Source organism: Arachis ipaensis, chromosome B5, assembly GCF_059453495.1.
Source record: "Arachis ipaensis isolate K30076 ecotype BB chromosome B5, ASM5945349v1, whole genome shotgun sequence".
Taxonomy (NCBI): domain Eukaryota; kingdom Viridiplantae; phylum Streptophyta; class Magnoliopsida; order Fabales; family Fabaceae; genus Arachis; species Arachis ipaensis.
In genome coordinates, this window is record NC_142440.1 from 5820163 (window position 1) to 5834178 (window position 14016).

At 34.2% G+C, this 14016-nt stretch overlaps 1 pseudogene; it reads right to left on the bottom strand.

Annotated features, from left to right (window-relative positions):
- Positions 1–11170: 11170 nt before the first annotated feature.
- Positions 11171–12678, bottom strand: LOC148563267 (uncharacterized; annotated as a pseudogene).
- Between the last annotated feature and the right edge of the window lie 1338 nt (positions 12679–14016).

Here is a 14016-nt window from a genome sequence, read left to right on the forward strand (position 1 = left end):
TTGATAAGGTTAGTCATTTCGATTTTAAATCGTTATGAAACAAGCCAGTCTCCTTCAACTAATCAGTCAATGAGATTAACAAAAATTTTTTCTAGAATCTTAACTATCATGTGACATATTATTAGGTAAGTTGATATGATACCAAAAAAAATGTTTCATGCAATTCGTAACTACTAAAATAAAAATACAAAAATACGAGTTTTTGTAACTTTATAATGAATAGGATAGTTAACTAAAATTGTGAATTAACATGAAATAATCATATAACTAAATTATATTCTTATAAAAAAGACTAAGATTTAGTTTTTCTAATTATTAAAAGTTATCATGATATAACATTAAAATTTAATAGCACAAAACAATTTTTAAATTGGTCTACCAAATTGATTGAAACATTTTTTTTGTGATATGCAATGCCAGCTTATCTAATAATATGTCTCGCAATAGTTAAGGTTCTAATGAGATTTTCTTTAATGTCATTGAATGATCAATTGATAAAGAAACTAATTTGGTTGATAATTTAAAATAAAAAATTTAATTTGATTATTTAAAAATTGAAAAACTAATTTATATGATATGTGACACATTGTACATAATAATAAATATTTTATAGATTATATATTTTGATAAATAAAATATTTAATTAATTTAAATAAAAATTCTTTATGTTCGCAAAATATTTACTGCCTAATTTGATTGTTGTATCTCTATTTATTATTATTTGATAAGAAATAAAAAGATGAGTAAGACAATTATGGTGCGTAGACCAATAACGAAAGAAACCAACATGAGCAAGCTAAGAGCCTAAGACCCTTAAAAAAAAGTCCAAATAAATTTCAGATCACTTGTCCTTATGCTGTCATGTGAGACTCTGAGATGGAGAATGAATTATATTTTACATGACAAATTATGAGTGTCTTTAACCATATAGGGTATCAAACTGATAACTACTATGGCCATGTGGATATGTAAAGAGCTATTAGACTGCTATTGTTTTTTAGACAGGACAAAGAGATATAAACAATAAATATTTAAATTAAAAAGTGTTTGAACAGAAAAATATGAATATTAGATACCGAACTTTTAGAATAATTTTTTTTTGTTTATTTTAAATAAAAGACAAGGATAGACATATAATTTAAGAAGATGGATATGAAGTTTTAAATATTTTTTTATAGATAATTTTTGTTATGTTACTATTATTTTTTTTATTCTCTTACGAGAAAATTTTAATTTAAATTTCTTATCTATATCGTTGTTTTTAGAGAGATATTTTCTTTTTTTTGCTCTTTTTTTATTTCTGTATTCTTTTTTTCTCTATGTTTTTCTTCTTCTTTCAATTGGGATAAAAAGACAGATCTAACACGTATTGAATCTTTCAATTTACATAATTAAAAATTTAGAAGCAAAAAAATACAAAAATACAAAAATAATTATATCCACACAGTTTTGAATGTTGGTTGGCTTCGGTGCACTTGATGTATACATTGTATTTAAACAAATACATAAAAGATAAATCTTAATATCTCTATTCTATTGGCTCGAATATAATATTCTATCGTGCCTAATAAACACAGTTTTAGACTTACCTAGATGCATGAGTTTTTTTTTTTTTTTTTTTGAAAGCTTTCTAAAAAGAAGGTCAATGACATATAGGTCTTTTTTTTTTTATACACCTAGTTCTTTGACTTCTTTTAATTAAATGTTTTTTTAAATCTAATTAGAATTTTTATACTACAATAATGAGATACATCTTTTTTATATTGAATATTCATTCACATAGTTGTATAACATTGTTTTGAAGTATAAAAGGAGTGGGCAACTAAGCATCAATCAAGGAGGTTGAAACGGGTTGAAGTGTATTCGGACAGACCTATCTTAATTTCTAGAAACAAATACTTTAGTTAGGAATTTAATCTGATTTTAGATGATTACAATTCGAAAATTTTGAGTCAATTAAATTTAGATAATATATATGTTTAATAAGGTATAGTGTGATGTAGAGCTTAAAGCCAGAATTTATTAAACATTTCCCTTACACGTATGTTATATTAAATTATTTTAATTTAATACAAAAGTAATATTTTATAATATGTAAAAGTATTGCTTAAAACATGAAAGTCTTACCATTCAACTAAAATTGAACTTCTAGTACTTGGGAGAAATTTTTATTTTGAAAATATACTATTTTTACTCATAAATATTCAGAAGTCAAAATATTAGCATAATTATTCACACAAAAAATTAAAACTAGTATTTTATTCTAAAAAATAAACTCTATATAATAAAAATATCTAGATCCTAAAAAATTATTTTAATTCTAAATTATCCTTGTTAATATTATCACTGCCGCTATTATTATCGTCCAAAAATCTTTTTTTTTTCTTTTCTTCATTTTCTTTTTTCCTTTCTTACCGTTTTCCATCAAAATTAGGATATTCAATAAAATGCTTTTCTTTCATCTTCACTCACTTAAAAGAGAATAAAAAAAAATTGGTTTCAGTATTTTAAAGTTTAATTTTGAATCTTCTTTTTTTCATTCTACCGTTCATATTCGAAGATATGAAGATTGAGAATTTTAAATTTAAAAATGATTGAGGATCGGAGAGCACACTAATAATTTAAAGTGTCATTACCTAGTAGAGTCTAAGGCATGAAATTTTAACATAGAGAGAAGAAGAGTTGATTAAATTAAGAGTGGTTTTCAAAATGGCCAGAGGCCACACTTGAGGTGGTATAGTTATATCCAACTACTTGTTCTATTAATGAGAAAACTCCAATGCCATGCTTAAATATTATGCACAAGAACAAGAGAAGCAAGGTAGCTCTTCTTTTATTCCTACTTCTTATTCTATTATTTAGTGCGTGTTGATTGATTGGTGTTTTGAGGGTTACTTGAAATGTTGATTTGGGTTTGGTCGTGAGGCCCGAACTTTATTTGGTGGCTGTGTTCGACTTGTAAAATGTCGAGGTATCGTCTGTTCGAGTTCCTCGTGAAGAGATGGGGGTGGTACCTGTAAGAGACTCCGATACTTAAGTCAGCAATAATACAAGTAGATTTATAAATATATTGGATTATTTTAAGTATATTTAAGGGTGTCAATGTATTTATAAGTGATAAGCCAATAACCACCGTTGGGGTAGCTCCACTATTAATGGTGAATAACTGTCCCTTTTAATAAGTAGGAGATTGTTAGGATATTTTTCTAGAAGTGGGTGAGAGATAGTAAGGATTAGTTATAACTCCTTCAAGGAGAAGTTACTTCTTTGTGGCATCCTGTCCGACCTTATTTGGCGACGGTCTTTTTGAGCTTTCTCTATTTTGGGTCTAGTTTATGTTTTGGATAAGGGTATTAACAATTGGTTTCTTAGAAGATGTTAGCAGTAACAACAAGCAAGCTTGAAGCAGCACAAGCGGCAAACCAGCATTCAGTTAGAGAATTAGTTACAATCAGAATCTTTCAAAAGAAGTTAGTTAGGCCTTAGTTAACCAAATCAAGTTACCCACCAACTATATATATATATATATATATATATATATATATATATATATATATATATATATATATATATATATATCTGTAGAACTTGCAAAATAACTGAGGCTAATTCATTTTTCTCCAGAAACACTAATCAGTTTTTCTCTCTTCACTTCTCTGTTCCCTTTTCTCTTGCACTTCTTCACCTCTTTGCTCCTTCTTCACGTTCTTTCACTTCAAGCTTGATACCTTCACATTGTATCAGAGCTTGCTGATCTATGGAGCACACACCTCAGTTCACCACCAGTGTTTCTGCAAGTGCACCGAATCAAAATGCATTCGCTGTCTTCGCTGCAATCAAGCTCAACGAAAACAACCACAACGCATGGAAAAAGCAAGCCCTAGTGTACATTAAGGTCAACAAATTGCAGAGTCACCTCAATCCTTCGAAGATTCCAGCAAGATTCAGTTCAGAGTTAAATCGAGTTAACAGAATTGAAAATCAAGAATATGAAGAGTCGGAAATTCATGATCAATGGCTGGTTGCCTGGCTAATTGCATCCATGGAACCAAGCTTTGTAAACCGAGTGATCGAATGTGAGTATGCTTACCAGATCTGGTTCACATTAGAGGAGTACTTTGCGACAAGAGTGAAAACAAGAATCAAGCAACTGAAAACACAGCTGAGAACGCTCAAGAAGCATGGCTCAACAGTAACAGAATATATGGCAAAGATCAACCAGGTGGCAGATTCACTGAAAGCACTGGGAGCTCCACTCTCAAGGGAAGATTACATTGAAGCAGCCTTGGCAGGACTTGGTGAAGAATACAATACATTTGTCACTGTTGCAACAGCAAGAATAGATCACACCACTGAAAGTGAACTTGAAACACAACTCTTAACTCAAGAAGAGCTAATTGAAAGATTCAGAAAAACAGAACTAGGAGCAATGCAAGTAAATGTAGCTCAAAGCAATGAAGACATTCAAGAAAACTCTCAAAGAAGAAGCTATAGCAACTACAACAACAGAGGCAGCTTTCAAGGGTCCAGAGGCAGATGACAGTACAGAGGATGAGGCAGCCATTCCTCCTGGTGGCAAGGAAGCAGACCGCAGTGCCAACTCTGTGGCAAGATTGGACACACAGTCATTCAGTGCTATCACCACTTTGACCAAAATTTTATGAACCCTCATATTCAACCTCTAAACACAACTCAGCCCCCATCCTTTGCCTTCCACAACAACAATTCCAACTCAAGAACCACTCAACAACAACAACAATCTCAAAATGCAGCACAATCGGCTTCCCCAAATCCGCAGGCTCTCCTCACTGTCCCCTCAGCAATGCCAGACACAACATGGTACCCTGATTCGGGAGCCTCTCACCACTGCACCTATGATGCACGGAACCTTGCCACAGGAACCAGTTATGATGGCACAGAACAGGTCTTTAGAGGTAATGGTCAAGGTATAAAAATTAAGCATATTGGAAGTACATTTATGCATGCATCATTATCAAACAAACCCTTCCAATTACAAAATTTACTCCATGTCCCTGCCATATCTAAAAACCTAATAAGTGTAGCCAAATTTGCATTAGACAACTATGTCTACTTTGAATTCTGGCCTTACTTATGCTATGTAAAATGCCAGATATCCAAGAAAGTCCTCCTCCAAGGACTGCTTAAGGATGGACTGTACAGGTTTGAGGGAGTTCAAATCATTCCAAAAACACCCAGCCTCAATAATCATAGTATAACCAACTCAACCTGCTACCACACAAATGCCAACCTTAATCCACCCTTATATCACACCCCACACACCAAACCAAATGAAGCCACACACCTCCCTGCCACCTATCCTTCCATAGCACAGCCCCCTGCTCCCATCCCTTACTCACCCTCACAGCTAACTTCAAAAATCACACCATCTCCTAATACTTCAGAAAATCAAAGCCCAGTCCTGACAGCAAATACCAAACCACATAACGCCTCTACCACCATCACCAGTAAAGCCCACACACCCCACAGCACAGCCCCCTGCTCCCACCCCCAACTCAACCTCACAGCTGCCTTCAAAGACCTCAGCAGAAACCCAAACCGCATCCTCTACAACCTATGCACTATCCCAACCAATATCACAACAACCACACTCACACGACAAGCAGACAAGTACTCACAACATACTCAGCCAACCAAAAGAGCAAGTGAAGTCTGCTAATGTTCTACTTTCTACCAATGTAATAACAAATATACCAAATAGAGATATGAACCTGTCCAGTGCAAATGCACTGCTAACCTGTAAAAAGATAAGTCCCAGTGCTCAACTATGGCATAGAAAATTGGGCCACCCATCTGAAAAAGTCACCTCTATTGTAATGAAGCAATGCAATGTAATTTACAATGATTCAATAAATAAAATGAGTCTTGAACCATCATTGTGTCATGCTTGTTGTATCAGCAAAATACATCAATTACCTCACCCTGACTCAGACACTAGCTATGCACCTTTGGATCTGATTTTCTCTGACTTCTGGGGACCTGCTCCTGTGTATAGTAGAAATGGCTACAGGTATTACATATGCTTCATTGACGCCAGTACAAGATACTCCAGCATCTATCTGCTGCAAACAAAGGGACAAGTCTTTATTGTCTTTCAAAAGTACAAAGCAGCAATTGAACTCAAAACTGGACTGAAAATAAAAGCACTGCAAACTGACAATGGGAAGGAATACCTATCTGCAACATTCACTTAATTTCTTGAAACCAATGGAATCCAGCATAGACTCACCTGTCCCTACTCTCACCAGCAAAATGGCAAAGTAGAAAGAAAGCATAGACGCATAACAGAAACCACTGCTGCCCCTATAATGAATCTGAGTTCCCCTACAATGAGCTATTCCCCCCCCCCCCCCCCCCCCCAAAACCACTGCTGCCCCACCATCCCAAACATTTCCTCCTCTCTACCTTTCCTTACCCAATACCCCAATTGTTATCCCCCTAGAGTTCCTTCCCCACCCACCATGACTCCACAACTCACCCAATCCCACTACCCAGCCCCCCTCCATCCTTGTATACATTGAATGATACTTCCAATATAATTAATTCAGTGCCTGATTCATTATATACATTACCTGGCTCTGTAACTCATGATTGTGTTTCTGCTATTGCTAATGACCCTGTCAGTGTTCCTTCGTTCACCACAGGTACCCTGCAGCCAGGTCGCCTTGAAGTTGTCCTGCCACTTCCTCAACCAGCGCCAATCAATCGTCATCCTATGCTAACTCGGAGCAAGACAGGGAACCTCAAGCCCAAAACCTATGCTGCAGTCCCCACCACCCTTGCCTCCGATCTCACTGAATCTCTCCTTTCCTCTATTCAACAGGCGCTGGCCAGCCACCACTGGAAACAAGCCATGCAGGAGGAGTTTAATGCTCTGATGCGCAACCAAATCTGGCAGCTGGTACCCAAACCCCCACCACACACTGACCCCGTCATTGGCTCCAAATGGGTGTTTCGCGTCAAAAGGCACTCAGATGGCACCATTCAGAAGTATAAAGCTCGCCTTGTCGTGAAAGGGTTTCACCAACGAGAAGGGGTCAACTATGACCAAGTATTCAGCCCTGTTGTCCGCCCACCCACAGTTCGCATCATGCTCAGCCTCGCACTCTCCAAGGGATGGCCCATCCGGCAATTTGACTTCAATAATGCCTTCCTCAATGGGGATCTACATCATGTCTCAACCAGAAGGGTTCACCTCTCCCACTCAACCTCACCATGTCTGCAAGCTCCAAAGGTCCTTCTATGGCCTCAAACAAGCCCCTCGAGCTTGGTTTATAAAGTTCAAGGACACTCTCAACCGATTTGGCTTCACGAACACCAAATCTGATTCATCACTATTCACCAAGTTTTCCCCTTCCTCAGTCATCTACATTCTCATTTATGTGGATGATATCTTGGTCACCGGGAGCTCCCAAGCTGAAATTTTCACCCTAATCTCTGAGTTGAATGTTGTGTTTACCCTCAAAGATTTGGGGAATATGAATTATTTCCTGGGCATTGAAACTGTGAAACTCAATGACACTGACGTACTCCTGTGCCAAACAAAGTACATTCAGGACCTATTAACCAGGGTGGGAATGCGCGATGCCAAAGCAGCAACAACACCTATGATATCAAGTGTCAGGCTGTCAGCTCATGGCAAGGACGTTTACCACAACCCAGCTCTTTACAGGTCTATAGTTGGGGGACTTCAATACGCTACAATAACCAGACCTGAAATTACCTATGCTATGAACAAAGTCTTGCAATTCATGCAAACTCCTCTGGAAAGTCACTGGAAAGCAGTCAAACAGATCTTACGATACCTTGCTGGGACATCAAACTGGGGGCTGAGATTCCAAAGAACGAGTGAATGTAGAATCTATGGCTTCAGTGACTCCGATTGGGGCAGTGATATTGATGACAGGAAATCAACCAGTGGGTTCTGCATATTCCTCGGACCAAACCTAGTCTCATGGTCAAGCAGAAAACAAAATGCAGTTTCTAGGAGCTCCACAGAGGCAGAGTATCGAGGGCTAGCTGCTTACCTAACTGAAATCCTCTGGATCCAAAACTTAATGAGTGAAATGAGAATCTCATGCTCCATCACACCCAACCTCTACTGTGACAGCCAAAGTGCAGTTTTAATGGCTGCAAACCTAGTTCTTCACAGCAAAAGCAAACACTTTGAGCTTGACCTTTACTTTGTAAGAGACTATGTTACTCAAAAGAAAGTCAGTGTCTTGCACATTCCCTCTCAAGACCAAATAGCAGACATATTCACGAAACCTATCTCTAGCCTCAACTTCCACAAATTTAGATCCAAACTCATAATCACAGAACGAATCCAAATCAACAGCTCCAACAAACACATTGCTGCCAAAGAAAACTCAGACAGACAAAATAGTAGGGTTGATGTTAGCAGTAACAACAAGCAAGCTTGAAGCAGCACAAGTGGCAAACCAGCATTCAGTTAGAGAATTAGTTACAATCAGAATCTTCCAGAAGAAGTTAGTTAGGCCTTAGTTAACCAAATCAAGTTACCCACCAACTGTATATATATATATCTGTAGAACTTGCAAAATAACCGAGGCTAATTCATTTTTCTCCAGAAACATTAATCAGTTTTTCTCTCTTCACTTCTCTGTTCCCTTTTCGCACTTCTTCACCTTTCTGCTCCTTCTTCACGTTCTTTCACTTCAAACTTGATACGTTCACAGAAGAGATAGAAAAAGTTAAAGTGATGGTGAGAGATGAGGGTGTAAATGGTGGCGATGATAATGATAATAATAAAGAGAATTTTAGAATAGTCATTTATTAGGGTTTGAATATTTTTGTTATACAGAATTTTTTTTTATGTGTGGAATGTTATTTTTGATTTTTTGTGAATAACTTTATCGACATTTTGAATATTCATTCACAGAAATGATAATTTTTTTTTTGTAATTTGCGTTTTTTTTTTAGATTTTTTTAATTACAAAAAACCTTTTTGTGATGGGATGGATTCAACTTCTGATAGAATTTTTTTTTTCTTTAACAAATCGACCTTAATGTATAACAATCTTAAACTTTTTCAGATTTTGCAAAAAGGGGCCTTATAGTGTACAGATGTGGGTGTACAGATTTTTGTCTTTTTGTGGCTGAAAAGCGTGTCACTAAAAGTGTTGCTTAAAGAAAAAGTGTTACTCTTAACCGTTAACTTGGCTCTGATACCAATTTTTACTCTTCATATTTTACTTCGAATAAGTTTATAATTTGTATAGAATTGAAAATGTTACTTTTATAATTCTGATTTTTATAGTTTTTCAATCTTGTTTTAGTTTATAATAGTCTTTTTTGCATGGATTATTGTTTATAAAATTTTTTATCTGTTTGTCTTTTTCTTGAATATATTTTCTCAAATCTTCAACAACTTCTTTTATTTCTACACTTTCTGTTGTTTCTAAATATCTTTTTAAATTTTCAACCTCATTCTCCATTTTTTCTTTCAACAGCTTTAATTCTTTTAAGTCATAATATGGTTTTCCAGGCATTTATAAATTTTTTAAGTTTAACTCCAACTTGTTTATATTTATTCTTATTTCTATCCTTTTTATTATAAGGTCATCAATTTCGATCTGAAGATTATTTAATTCCCTTTTATACTCCTTTATTTTACTTTTTAAATTTTTCGCTCTTTTTCTTTTTATTTTATTTTCTGGTCTTTCAATCTTTGCATGCTTCATTATTTATTTTAGAATTTCTGCAAATTCTATCATCGCTTCATCACTATTTTCTAGAGATTCTATTAATTTTTCTAACTCTTCAACTTCTCTTTTTAACTTCTCATAGATTGTTTTTAGAGCTTCAAATGCTCTTTGATTTATTTCAGAAAATTGCAAATAATTCAAACGATTTTCTCTTTCAAAGAGCTCTTGTTTCTTATCTTGATAAGTTACATATATTTCTTCTTTATTTATTGTCATAATTTAGTATTTAGGGTTTCATTTAATTTTTCGACCTTTTTTGTTAATTCTTTTATTTCAGAATTTTCTTCTTTAATCTTTAACTTAGATAAACTTAAAGGGCTATTAATTTTAGATTCTCTTATTTGAAAATTTGATGAAACCAATTTTTCTGATGGTTCTTTTAATAATAGAACTGAGTTTTCAATAGCTTTATATTTTGGTATTTCTGTTTTTACAATTTTCTAAAATAATTCATTGACATAAATTCTTTCTCTGTTTTTAAATATTATACTATGATGGCTATTTGTTAAAGCATAATTTATTGCGTATGTAATTGAAAATGGTTCATCATCTTGTTCCATTAGATTCTTTCTATGAAATTTATAAGCCAAACTTATAGATCTCCCAAGATTTTCAGTTGATAAAGGTATAGCATATTCAAGATGGGCATTAAATTTAACATTTACGTTTGCCAAATTTCCGTGAACAATTCCGATTATTTGATCTATTGGGTCATCAGTAATTCTTTTGTCACAGATTGCTAAACTTATTGGTGAATTAATTCCTTTCATATATGTAGATTTGATTAAGACTTGTATAGTACTAATATGAATCCATCCAATTTTAGATCTTTTTTGTTGATCCTTAATTTTCTCAATCTGTTTACTCAATTCTTCATTATTTATCAAAGCTATTTCAAGTTCTCCATTGGCAGATTTTATTTTTATAGGAGCTTCAAGTTGAATTTTTCCATAGTATATTATATTTTTTCTATTAAAAACTTCTTTTAAAAGATTTTGTTTATTGAAATTTTCATTCGATTTGAGGTTTAATTCTGTTTTTAGAACAGCCTGCTTTTCATTATCTAATAAAGCAGTTAATCTATAATAATCAGATTCTTCTGTTAATTCTAAACTTTCTAAATAATTCATAATTGAAAGACTAGAATGAAGATGTACCTTTCTGGAGAAAAACTTCCTTTATTTAGTATATTTTACATAAGGGGTTTTTATCTCCAGAGGGGAGATTGTAGATACTAACTCCAGAGGGGAGTTTAGAACTATTTTTCCCTTAAGGGAATTTTTCTTCAGACTATAGAATCGCCTCGGCTGCTTCCTCCTTGCTCTCCTAGCATATGAGTACTCTTAGCCTCCTGCTTTCTATTTTCTGATGCCTTCTACAATTGCTTAAGCAACCTATTTATAATGGTTGGGTCTGATGGACAATTCCCATCCTTACCCTTCTTATGACGTCATTGCTTACGTCATTGTTTATTATCTTGCACCAGCTACATTGTTGGTGCTCTATGACCTAAGCGCTTACGTCACTATGCAATAATGTTGAGAGATGCTTCAGATGTGCTGTCTTCCTCTTTCATTATGTGACCTTCAGATACGTTGTCTTCTTCCTTTATCATGTGGGTTGATTCCGTTTTATTATTGCTTTCTTCAGATAACTCTGAGACGCATAGCTGGCACTTGTGGTCTTCTCTGTCTTTTATCAAATAGCAGAGATTCCTCTTTATCCCTTCAGGGAGCTTTTCTAAGAGTCTAGATAAGTTGTAGAATGCTGATTCAAATTCCACTAAGAGTCTCATCTCTCTTTCTTCAATTTCATTCCTTTTACTAGACACAAGCAAAGTATTTCTGCTTTTATAATTAATTCTTGTGTGAGATTCCCTTGTTATCTTTTGAGTTCTTTCGAAGACCCTTGCTAGTGTGCTGGCTAGCCTTCCTTCATGACTGTAGATTGTTAAATCTTGAACTTGATCAATTGGTTGAAAATTTCCTGGGAAGACGGACATGAATATTACTTGGTGTGCTGGAACCAAGCATTCTTCTTCTTCATTAAAAATAGGTTGACTGTTCGTAAATTTTAGGGATATATCCCTTGGATTTACGTTGTCAATCATATTTTTAAATCTCTTCACTGCATCAACGAATCCTGCAGGAAACTCACTAATAATTTTTAGATCATTAAAAATTAAAATTGTATCAATTAATCCATACTGGAAAAACTGATAGGTGTCCGATGGGGATGCATCTGGAAATATAACCAGCTTTGTTAGCTGTTCTTTGGCAATAGGATAATATCCCAAAATTGCTCTTTTTTCTTCAGTCCAGTTCAGGACTATATTAAGGGTTTCTCTGAGATTTGATCTACAGACCCTTTTCTTTTCTTTGATTTCAGCCCTTGTAGGAATGTTTCTTATTATCCCTGTTCTCTAGGTTTGAATTGGAGCTTTATCTGCTCTTTTTAGGGTTTGCTCTGGATGAAGAGCTTCATATTCCCTGAAAGATTCCTTTGCTTCTTCCAGTGTTAAAAACCCTCCTTTATGAATTATCCTTGATTGATGTGTAAATGGTGCTGCTTTTTCCCAGGCATCATATACTCCTTTCATGGGGCCATTATAAATTACATAATATTTTTTATCTTGGGTGGATTTTTTGATAATTTCAGCAATTGTTTTATTTTCTGGAATTTTTTCTTCACCTGATTTGTCCACCACGCTTAGCTGGCTGAGCTCTGATGGTTTTGGTTGTTGTGTTGATTTCATTGCTTCGATGGCCTTCTTGAGGGATTGGATCTGTGTCCTTATTTGCTGACAATGCTTGCATTTTTCGAGTTCTTGTTCGTATTTCTGAATTTCTTGATCTAATGCGTTGTAGACGAACTCCATTCTCTTGTTAATGTATCTGCAATAACATTTTTGTCACCCTTAATATATTCAATTTTTATTGGATATTGTAACAAAAATAATTGCCATCTTACCAATCGTCCATGATTATAATCAACTTTTAAATTATATCGTATGAAACCTGTTAGGTAGCTTGAATCTGTCCTTAATGTAAATTCTCTGGGTAGTAAATCAATTTTCCATTTCTTAAGAGATTTAATTGCTGCTAGAGTTTCCTTTTCATGAGTGGTATATCTCTATTCTGTTGGAGTAAAAGTCCCTGAAATATACCTGCAAAGTAATTCCTTTGGGGAATTTTTAGAATCTAGTGATTCTTTTCCTTGCTCCAAACTTTTTATAGCTTTCTTAGCTTTTAGACATCCTGACCAGGTTATGTCTGAAGCATCTGTTTCTACTATTAAGTAGTCATTTTCTTCTGGAATATAAAGTTCTGGAAGTTTTTTACATAATTCTTTAATCTTTTAAATTTGCATACTATCTTTTTCATCCCATTTCCATTCTTTTTTAGTACTTATTTTTGGAAATAAGCTTTTAGTGTATTCTGTTATATTCTTTAAGAATCCTTGATCAGAAATATAATTTATACACCCTAAAAATCTTTGTAATTGTTTTCTATCTTCTATTTTATTAGGAAATAAATTTACCTTTTCTAGGACATTTGGCTGAAGTTTTAGCTTTCCTTGAGTGGATAGAATTAATCCAAGAAACTCTATTTCTTGTTTTGCCATTCTTGCTTTCTTTTTGCTAAGAACTAATCCTTTTTCTTTACATCTTTCTAAAACTATTAATAATTTTTGAAGATGATCTTCTCTATCCTGTTTTGTAAAAATTAGTATATCATCAATGTACACTAAAACAAATTCATTTAACTCTTTTAGATTTTCTTCCATAAATCTTTGATAAATACCTGGAGCTTGTTTTAATCCGAATGGCAATACATTCCATTCATAGAGCAACATACTTGTTGATTCTTTTGTTGGACAAGTAAAAGCAGTTAATTTCTTTGTTTCTTCGTCTAAGCGAAGTTGCCAATATCCTGATTTTGCATCAAGAGATGAAAACCAAGTTGCTCCTTTGATTTTTTCTAAAATAGAATCTTTTCTTGGAAGTTTATGAGCATCACCAATAGTTGCTTCATTCATCTTCTTATAGTTAATAACCATTCTTCGTTTTCCCCTTTTAATTTCATTATTGTTTTCGACATAAAAGGCTGGAGCCGCATGAGGACTTTTACTTAATCTTATAATTCCTTTTTCCAAAAGATCTCTACATTCTAATGAAAACTCTTCTCTATCTCTTGCGGAATAAGGGATTTTATTTGGAACATTTATCTCTTTTGTCGGATCTTTTAAT